General features: G+C 41.9%; 1 protein-coding gene across 1 annotated transcript in view; it reads right to left on the bottom strand.

Moving 5' to 3' along the window:
- Window positions 1-10544, bottom strand: part of ELK3 (ETS transcription factor ELK3) — a 35397-nt gene extending 24853 nt beyond the window's left edge. Inside the window, exon 1 of the mRNA XM_056482518.1 lies at window positions 10095-10544. The gene's annotated coding sequence lies outside the window, so the exon portion shown is untranslated. The remainder of the gene's footprint in view (window positions 1-10094) is intronic.
- Window positions 10545-11119: the final 575 nt, after the last annotated feature.

Genomic DNA, 11119 nt, shown 5'->3' on the forward strand with positions numbered 1-11119 from the left:
TAAATAAGGCAGTGTCTATATACATCCTAAACACAGTTCTAAAGTGAATCTCCATATGAAAAGCTGAAGAGCTTATAAATCCTCTAAGACAATTTTTCTATTTTACATTTTAGTTTCTTTAAAAAACTTGAAGTACACTTGTTTTTCATTTAATTACAGAAGCAAGAGTGTCGATCAACAAAAGAAACTTTCCTAAAATAATTTTAAAATTAGTCAGCCATAACATTTTTCACTGAAAATTTATCTGTATAACTATGACTATATCATGAGAGGTTAAAGACAATTGCCAAACCTGCCCAAATGTTTGCTCATAACTATTTGAAAGAAAAAGCTGAGTCAGTCCTAACATTTTATTTCTCAACAGAGATGCTTCAAGGGTGATAAATAGGATGTGGTTGGTGAGGAGTTAGTGATTCTGCCAGAAAAGAGAAAAAACAAATATCAATTTGTTTACTCAGAAAGTTTTCAAATATTCATCAAAGGAGATCTTACCACTAATTTAATTGGGCTTGAAAAAATAAGCTCTCATCTAAGTGTGTAAATATGCCTGGTTTCATCTGATGCAGAACTTTCTCTGTTAAAGGTAATAAATCAAACTTGTGGTGCAATCCATACCCAGGACTCTTTAGGGAACCAACTGTGTGTATGATACAGAACGCTGGTAATTTTTCCACATCCAGCAACCAGGACATTTCCTGTCAGAGCATCCTCCAAATCCTTCCATTGTGTTGAAACTGCAAAAACTTTCTAAATCAGGACTTCCTCCTATTATATTTTAGAGGCGTCTTTCTGGGAAATGCAGATTCAAGTGAAAAAAAAAAAAAAATTTAAAAAAAAAAGGAATTCCTGCAGCACCACCCAGTGGAAACATTAGAGAAAGCCACAGGGGTGCCCCAGCACACAAGTTCCGATTTACTGCAAAACTACAGTAATATTGCCACATAAACACAGACTGGTTTAAGGATGTTCCAAAAAAACGCAGACAGTTTTGCTGGACGATCTACTTAACAGAGTCATGAGTCATACAAGGTATGACTACTCTGCTACTCTGGTATAACAGTGGTCTTTTTACTTTAAATTCTAATTTAAAAGATTATTTACACTAGAAATTTACAAGGTCTCCTTCTCAAGCAAGAATACCCACTGTTATGGCCCAGCACGTTTAAAAAAAATAAACAGACTCCAGTGGTTAAGAGCAACACAAAAGAGACAGCACCAAGATCTCACAAAATATTAAGGGATAACATCTAGTTCCACTGCAGAGAAGAAAGCACTCACACATATGTCCAGTAATGCTTCAAGTAGGCCCATTTGGTAATACAGTGTTTGCAGATTTTAATTTTTTTACCTAAGTCAAAGAAAAGCAGAGGCAGATGTCCAAAGGAAGAAAGTTCTGCAGTCTCCAAACTAGTACAACAAAGGACTGGTTGCCTGCCAAGCAGAGGTGTGATGACACTGCCTCTACAACACGAGTGTTTTCACGTTTTCTGTAAGGATGCAGTTCAAGAAACAGTTTTAATCCCACTGGAGTAAAAGCCTTTAGCAGCAGGGGAAATGGTTAGTTACTTCCCTGTGAAGATTTAAAAAATAACCTGCTCAATTATTTCTAAAGCTAGCCATAAACAAAACTACATAAATTTGTAATGGCTCCAACCCTTCACCTTGGGACAGACATAAAATGAGTGCAGACCCCTCACACTGCTTTCTGTCTGCTCATGTGGTGCACATCTGTGGCATGCTGGCAACATGCTACGCTGCAATCTGAGGGACTCCTGTTTTCAAAACCGGTCCTAAATGTTTATTTTTCCCATATGACTTCCTCTTATATTTTTGTCGGCATCAGTAGGACACAGATCATGATTACTTGACCGTCCTACATAAAATTTCTGATGTTCTCAGAGCTAAAGAGAGCAGTGCTTCCAACCTCCAGGAACAGTGGCTATTCTCAAAGTTTACTTAATATATCAAGCGATGATTACCCCCAAATGTAAATGCTTTATCTGTACTCCCTTCTTTAAATGAAGTATTAAAATTTTCAATTTTGCAACAACAGACCTTGTGTAGTGTCTCTAATGTTTTAAATGGTATACTCTTACTATCTGCTGTCTCAAATGCTGCTTTAATACATTTCATATTCTTTCCTCTCAAGATGTTTAAACTACTCTTCCCCTTGGCACTGCTTTTCCCTAGACCAAAGCTCAGAGTAAAAAAACTGGTCTTTTTCATACTGTGAGCAGAGCAGAACCTGGCCAAAAGTAGAGGAAACAGTCCTTGGAGTTCTGTTAATGAAAACCAGGGTGGCTGGCAATTTTCATGCAACCTGAAGCTCAGCAAGATCATCATATCTTAGACTGGTAGTCAGACTTGCCTTACCATGCAAACTGGATTTTCAGAATTTGCTGGATTAGCAAAACGAGCCATTGAACTATTACATAACATTCAGGCTTACCTGCATATTGCCATGTTGCAAGGGGAGTCAGTTATAGCATTATACCACAAGTGGTGTCACAGTTCAGTAAATGATAACATACAAATATGGAATCATTTTACCTGGACAATTTCTTCTCAAAATATTAGCTCTACTGAAGTAGTTTTTGGAGCACAAGCCAGAGCTTAAGTTCCTTAGCCATAAAAAATTAGCAACTAGTCACAGCACTAGTCGAGATCTGCATTTTTATCATCTCACAGTAAAAACATAAATTAAGAATTATTCTTACATTTAAAAATCTCAAAGATCTCCTATTCTTCTCAGTGCTAATCAAGTTCTGATATGTGTGTTTATCATGCACTAAGCTAAACCAAAACCCAACTAAAATATTTTAATCTTCTGACATTATTCACTTGCCGACTACACCAATAAGGATGTGCAGGCCACAACTACATGTTTCACCTAACTTCATTCCTTAAACACTGGAATACTATAGAATACATGAGATTTCAGCCAGGAGAACATCTGGTTGTCACCCCCCTGTTCTGTGCCCTGTGTGCTTAAACAAATTCCCACAGCTGCTGCAAACTATGAATGAGAGAGAAATGGGACACTATTTCAATGATTACAGCAAACTTTGCTTTATACAGAGTGCTCAGATTGCACGTGTGTAGAAGTGACATCAGTGCACCAACTGGTTTGTCAATGTCCCTGCTTCTCAGGACGAATAACAGCCACTGTTTTGACTTGTATCCTGAATTCTGTATCAAATTACACATTTAAATAAAATGCAAAGACTCTGTTCCCTCTCCTCAACTTGGATGAGACTGCACAGTCAGCATTATTGTGCCCTGCTCCCAGGGAATCAAGCTGCTCTGTTCTGTAAGAGTTTTTATCACAGAGCCTCAGCACTGAAGTGGCAGTACTGAAGGAGTGTTGCAGTCATACTTTCTATGCCAGCCCTATTCCACACTCCCAGTTTGCTAAACTGACCACACACGCCACTTGCTCTGAGTCTGCTCTGAGTCACCAGACTTCACAGAGGTCTATATCCAGAATCTAAACCCACATTCCCATCTCAGCTATGTTAGTGTAGCTTGGAAGAATATCTCTGATGGTAGTCAACCTTCTCCACATTTCACTAACTGAGCTGCAAAAGGAACTTGTTCTTATTTTCTAGATGCTTTTTAAAGATTGTTTCTTCACATGAATTACTGTTAATTGCTGGGAAGAGATAATGGTGGTACTTCAGTCTATAAATTTTTTGTTTGTGCTGTATTGTGACTTGATACAGCAAAGGCCACTCAACACTATCACAATATAAACATTTAAAAACAACAGCAGACATTAGCATCCTTCTCAAAAAGCATAAACTGAAACACATCTGATCAATTTACATTAAAAAAAAAAAAAAAAGCAAAAAACCAAAAAAGAATAAATATACAGAGACATAGTAAAGAGGTGCTGTCACCACATTAGAGGCAAATGGATGTGGAATAAAAATCTGTTTTCCAGATGAACTATCAGCTGTGTTGCAAAATAAGGATGGGAAACTTATAGGAGGACATTTGATTAAAAACATTTAGATTCTTTAGATGAAGGATATAGTCCAAGTCTACTCTTTTGTGTCCAACTGCAAAAGCATGTTTTACACAAACATTTTTGCTTGTTCACTAATGTTTTCAGAAAAAGAGCCATTGTGTAAAATAGTATTAATGGAACTTAGGAATTAATACTTAGGTTAGAGCCTAGAAAGCTTTTGCCAATTTTGCATGATTGGTAATAATCATAAAAGTTACATATTATTCATTACATAATTTAATAATAGTTAAAAATAAAAGACAATGTGTCAAACATGAGTTTTCCCCTCATAGTACTTCAAATGATCTTCAAGTTAGGAGCCACAAGATAAGAAAATTATAAGAATTTATAATAAAATTATAAGAAAATAAAGTATACTTTAAAGCTCAAAAAACTAAGACAGGATTGCTTGCAAAAGACCCAAAACACATTAACATGTAGTAAACTGGTATTTGCAAAGATCAATATTCTGAATCTTCAAATATTGGGTAGTAAATTGGTGAGACACAGACATGACTGAAATTAGTCTCTGAAATGGGTCTGGGGGAAGCCATGGAATGGGCAGCATCATTCATACACTCAGTACACTCTGCCACTGCAAAATTTAGAGCTATGGAAGAATAGGAGGACCCTTCACAGAACAGGCAAGAGTCACTACAGTGCCATAGTTACATTTAACATACAGCCAGTCTCAGTGCATTAACAGAAGTGCTGACACACTCAAAAGTAAATACATGCCTAAGTGCTTCAAAAGATCAAAACAAAGTAAGTTTGTGGCTTCCTACAGAGACTCTTGTCCTGAAGATCCTGAGCTGTATCTAAGCGCACATACGTAGACAGATCACATGTCTTCAAAAACCTTTCTTTACTTATAGCTGATAGATATTTATTTTAAAAGTCCATAGGTGTTGTGTCTGTACCTGTCATCATGCAGTGGAACAGTTTTCAACACTTGGCCCAAGCATGCAGGGGTGAGTGGACCTTCCTCCTGACAGTGAGGCAGAAGCACTGCAGAACCACTACTGTGGGCACAGCTGCTCAGAAATAATTCTGGATCCACAGACACAAGAAGGACAAACCCCACTGCTGTAGACAATCACAGCAGCTCAAAATCAGACATGGTGTTGAGAACTCCATAACAGTAAAAAAAAGCCCTATCATTTTCTGCTGAGTTGTACCTGCCTAGGGCATGGCAAAATTGACCTCCTATATTCTTAACTGCAATATAAATTTAAAATATTACTTATATATTTAGTTGTTTGGTATAATGTGAGATACTGCCTAGGAATTGGACATAATGAGCAGATCGACAGCTCCAGGGTACATCTTGGTAGTGCAAAAGAACTACCACAGTATTAATAAAAAAATTAAAATGCAGAACTGACTATACAGTTATTAACTGGCATTGAATTAGCTGGCAAGTAGTGCCTTTGTGATATTTTTTTACCAATGCTTATTGGCAGGTGTTTTCTTTAGTCCTTGCATTTAGAAAAGCAGCAAGTCTCCTTCAAAGAGCTTTAGAATTAAAGTCTTAACAACATTCTTAACAACAAACCCTTAAGAACCTGAAACCTGATACAACTACTGGCACATAAAATCACAATGCATTAAAGAAAGTTGGAAGGACAAAGATGAATTTCTTTTTGTGAAGTGCAGAGATGAGAGGCACTCTGTGCTTCATCTGCTTTGTTTCCATCCATGCAGCCTTGTATTTTGTGGTGCAGTTAGCTGGACATCCTGTGCCTACACCTTGATATTCTCCTCAAAATCATGACTAAATCTTTAATCACTCATTATTCATCAAAATACTTCAACATGAGAGCAGACATATTTGGCCTTTCAAGAGCTCTCAGCAGCCTCCAGAATACTCATTGATTCATTTAACAAGGCACAGATGAAGCAAACATCTGTCTAATGATTCAGGATGGTAAGATTCCCTGTTGTGGGAAACACCGAGGAGAAAGCCAGGGTGAATCCATCCAGGGATACACAGCACAACAAGACTTTCACAGGCCCATCAGTGACAGCCTGTGGCATGAGCCATTGGGTGTGGTTACCAAGCACAGACAGCAGCAGCTCAAAACCAGCAGTTCTCTTTGAAACCGGCCCAGGATAACTGTCCTATAATCAGTGTCACAGCTCCAAGATGGATTCCAGCAGCTGGAGCCACCTCCACCAGAAGAAAGCCATGGACTGATTAATCACCCCATTGCACAAAGCCTGCCCTATCTTTATGGGAAGAACTAGCTAATTTATCAGTTCTTTACTATCTTAGATTATTTAGCATTATGGCTAAAGAGAACCACTCAGAGAGATAATGGTAACTACATGAACTTACAAATTTTATATGATGCCACCAAAACACACTAGTTAAAATCTAGTTAAATTTTTTATAAATACATGCATCACAAGTAACTATGTGTTGGTGTTCCCACCCTTCTCCTGCACTCCCTTATCTTTAGTAGCCAACGTCTGTTTATTTTGGTACCTATTTCTTTCTTCCGAAGCAACGTGTTGTCATGTGATTGCATTCCCAAGGCTAAGATTTGTATTTTCTGTACAGCTCATGGACCTCCATGTCCCTGTTGCGTGTAGCTACCTTCCTTCATGTAAACATATGAGCCTCAGAGCAAGCAACAAGCTCCATGCACCTTGGTGAAACTGACTTTCATTCTGTGCTGTCTTTCAGAATCAGTTTTTGGTCAATATTTGTCTTCACTTGACCAATAACAGCTGCCCCTAAGAATAACTCTGTCATAAGAATACCTCCATCCCAAGAAGGGCATTACAACAAGAAGGCAAAGTTTACATAATTGGATTTTCTGCACAGCAAAGGGGAAATACTTCAGTCTTTGGAGTGATGTACTTGATTTCTTTCCATGGTCTAAGTTTAATGAAATAACATTAAGTAACAGGAGCAAAGAAGCACTGTGAATCAGTAAGAACTGAGAATCGCTAATGAATAAAACAAAATACACTTTTGTTTCTACATATAAAAGTGTCCATGTGTGTGGTGTTATAAACAGTTACAAGGAAGGCTGTAGCTGAGTTTCTCCCCTGAGACTGGATTGCTTATTTCAGCTTTTGCATCTAGGTGGAGTCAGTGATATCAGAAAGGATATAAGACTGTGGGCTTTTTCTTTTTAGGAACAACTCACAGAGTTGATTTGGAAAACTCAAGATGTTAGCAATGATTGTAACACTTAGCAGACAATATATACTCATTTTATACATTTTTAGACAGGTGAAGAATAAAATTACATTTACAATAAAAGCACCTTTAATACTTTTTAATTATTTGAATGGAAACTATCATGCATTACATGATATTTGGATTTTTTTTTTATTCCAGACAGAACTGTTGTATTTTTAACACATCTATGGATTACTTTTCATTCAGTCTTTCCAATTTACAGAACAAACAACACAAAGTACACTACTACTACATCTGTTTTCCTGAGGACATCAAGATGTTTTACACTTAAACAAACAAAACATACAACATTTATATAGTGTGAATAGACTACATATATATATATATATATGTATGTATGTATGTATGAACATGTGTGCTTCATCTGTTCTGATTCAGTAGACAGCACACTGAAATTCCAGCAGTATTTAATGCAATAGGTGAACAGTTTAATGTCAATATTTCAGAGAGAGACAGTAAGAGCCAGGAAATACTCCTCATTAAGTTTTGGTGTTGTACACCACACTAACTGCTCCATAACATATTTAACAGGTTTTTGAACACTATGTCCAGTATTGCACTTCTTTATCTAAAATTGAGAATTTTACAAAAGAAATAAACTTCCAAAACTGAAAAATAATCCCTTGCTTCCTGATGGCTGCATTTGATTGAGACAGAGATTAGGCATTGTCTGGTTTGTACACTATTCTAAAAATTCTTCACTGCCCAGCTAGAAAATCAAGAGACATCTGTGTCTGGAGACTGTGTCACTAATCCACTAATAGAAGTCCTCTGTGATGTTAATGAAGAACTTTTCTGTACCACTGGGACATAGGAAGTGCAGGAAAAACTGCAGATCCTCAGAGATAAACACGTGGTATACTGCAAGGACTATTTTTTTGCATAATATTTGCAAATTAGTTTAATGCTATCACATGATAATTCAAGTAAGAAGCTAAGTGTAACTTTCTAATGCATACCATTCTGTTTGCATTTATTGACATTTCCTTCAGCTAAAATCCACTTGCAAGCAAGAATCCATTTTCTTTGTTTGCTCCAGACTTTATTTTTTTTTCCCACAAAAAGTTGTTACTTCTAATTTAAAGATTGGTGGGGCAAGGCAGAAATCTTTGTAATTCTGAACATAGATTTCTTTCATGACCATTATGAAAGCAAATCATCATGAAGTAATTACACAAACCACGAAATCAAAACTGGTATGTACAAAATCACTTGAAAACTACATACGTAAAGTACCAATACAGGAAGGCTATGTGGGTGAATATATTTTTCAAATATGGCCATCACCTCAGTATCTTGGCTCAAAAGTCCTTTAACTTTGCAATTACATGCAATTGTCAGACATGCACAGAACATGTCTGCATGCATAACACAGACATCTTGCTACCCCGTTTGTCTGCTTCACCCTATGGAAATATTTATGCATAAATTATTCTGAAATAATTGAAAAGTCTGTATGAGCAAAATACGAGATGAATCACGACTTTCGGCTTGAAATGAAATGTAATGATTGACTTTTGTAATCCTCATGACCTAAAAGATGCTACATTATATAAAATTGTCACAGCACTACACTCCTAAGTAAATAAAGATGTAACTTGTCTCCCTTTCAACTGCAGCGTTAGAAAGGCTGACAGGGCTTCACAAAACCCTCCTGTGTTAGGGAACGGAAACTCCTAATGAGATTAGTTGGTGTGTGTGCAGACATTACTTAGCCATGACTAAATGGGCTCTCTTCCTGCAGCCAGTGGAAAATTCAGGGAACTTTTTCCCCCTGCAGCATCAGAGTCCCTCTAACCTTCAGCAAAGCCAGATCCAACAACAACTCTCCACTTTCTCTCCCTTTCTCTCTCTCTCTTTTTTTTTTTTTTTTAAATGTGTTTCTTTTTTTTTCAATTGGTGGTGGAAACTATCCACGTCGGCCAAGGGGGTCTGGGGCAGGGGGTGGCTAAGAAAGGCGGGTGGGGGGAGGTCCGGGGAGAAGGCAGAAGACTACAAAGGAAACTGTAAAAAGGAGCAAATACATAAACCTGAGAGGGAGAAAACCACAGAGTTTCTTTGTGAGCTGCAGTGACTCATTTTCAAGATGTTGTCTGCTGCCAGTTTCAAACCGGAAGCGCATGGCAATTAGTCTTGCTGTTTCCAGACAAGCCAGAAACTCTCCCGACACTTTTTTTTTTCTTTCCCTTTTTTAAAGCCCCTTCTGCAGTTTCTGCAGGAGCCTTCCCGTCCCTCCCCCCGCGCCCCGCTCGGCCCCGCAGCGCTGCCGGGACCCCTGGCAGGCACCGGGCGGCCCCCGACCGCCGGGACCGGGACCCGGACCCGCCGGGACGGGGCAGCCGCGGCACCGCCGGGAGGGGCACACGGCACGTCCCGGGCACACGGCACGTCCCGGGCACACCACACGTCCCGGCACCGCCGAGGGGCTGCGGCCGGCGCGGGGTCCCGGGGCTCCCCCGGCGCCTCCTCACGGCCCTGCCCCTCGCCCCGCATCCCCCCCGCCCCACACACACACGGTCCGTCCCCTCACCTGCAGCCGCAGCTCCCGGGGGGCGGCAGGGCCCCGGGGAAACCCTCCACGGCGGCGGGGCCCCTGCGGCGGCGGGAGCCTCCTGGGGCATCCCGCCCCCTGCCTCGGTACGGCCGCGCTGCCCGGGCCCGACCCCGGGGCAGGACCCCTGGGCTCCCCGGCCCCGAGCGGGGCTCCGCGCCCCCTCCCCGCGGCGCCGGCAGCCTCACCTCCCTCCGCGGGCTGTCCCCGCTGCCACCCTCACGAGCGGAGCGCGGCCCCGGCACCGCCGGCCTCCCCTGCTCCTGCCGCAGCCCCCGAAACTTCGCGGGAGCCGGGCGGGCAGCGGCACTTGTACCTACCCAGCGGCTGAGGGACTTTTCCCTTTCTCCTGGAAGTCTAGAGGGAGCTGAGTAAAATCCCCTGGTTCTCCATGCTGACAGTCTTCTGCAGGCTCTCTGTTGCTCTAGTAATGAGATCCTGATTTTGTTTTCCCTTTTTCCTTTTTTTTTTTTTTTTTTTTTTTTCCCCTGGGCCGGTGCGTGTGTGTATGTGTGTGTGTGTGTGTGAGCCTGCCCGTGAAGGGAGCGAGCAGGAAGCCGGGGCAGTCAGACAGCGGCCCGGCTCACTTCCTCTCCCGCACTATTCCCCGGGCGGTTTGCAGTCTGTGTAAACAGCCTTTTCCTCCCCGCGCCCCTCGCTCTGGCCGCCGATGTGCAGCATGGCTGTAACACAAGACACAGGCATAGTACAGCGGGCAGCGGCACTCCGCCGGCTCGCAGCGAGCTCCGCGACTCCCCCGCCCCGCCACCCCTTCCTGTGCTACACCCCCAGGGAGGAGCTTCCCGCCGGCCGCCCCCGCTGCCGGGGCCGAAATATCCCCGCGTTTGCCCGGGGGACACCGGAGAGATGCTTGTGAACCCCTTAGGAGCGGGGCTTCGCCATCCCGAGGGATTGTGACGGCCTGTGCCTCTGGAGAGACGGCCGCCTTTGTCCCACCGTGCTGGGGCTGGGGTCACCCAGCACCTGTGGCTGGGGTCACTGGGGGCTGAGGGGCTGGTGGGGTGCAGTAGCTCACTGGATGCTCGCTGGCCACCTTCCCGAGCTGAACCTCGCAGCGATAGCAAAGTACAAAAGCGGTGCAACAACTTAAATCGAGGGAAATAACATGTTAAATATCAAGGAGCACTCAAATCGTAAAATCATGGAATAACGGTTTGATTTGGTTTGGAAGGGACCTTTAATGGTCATTCTGTCCAATGCCCTTGCAATGAGCAGGGACATCATCAACTTGATCAGGTTCTTCAGAGCTACTGCTCCAGCCTGACCTTGAATTTTTCCAGGACTGGAGCACCTCCACATCTGTGGACAACCTGTGCCAGTGCCT

This window comes from Oenanthe melanoleuca, chromosome 1A, assembly GCF_029582105.1.
Source record: "Oenanthe melanoleuca isolate GR-GAL-2019-014 chromosome 1A, OMel1.0, whole genome shotgun sequence".
In the NCBI taxonomy this organism is placed as follows: Eukaryota; Metazoa; Chordata; class Aves; order Passeriformes; family Muscicapidae; genus Oenanthe; species Oenanthe melanoleuca.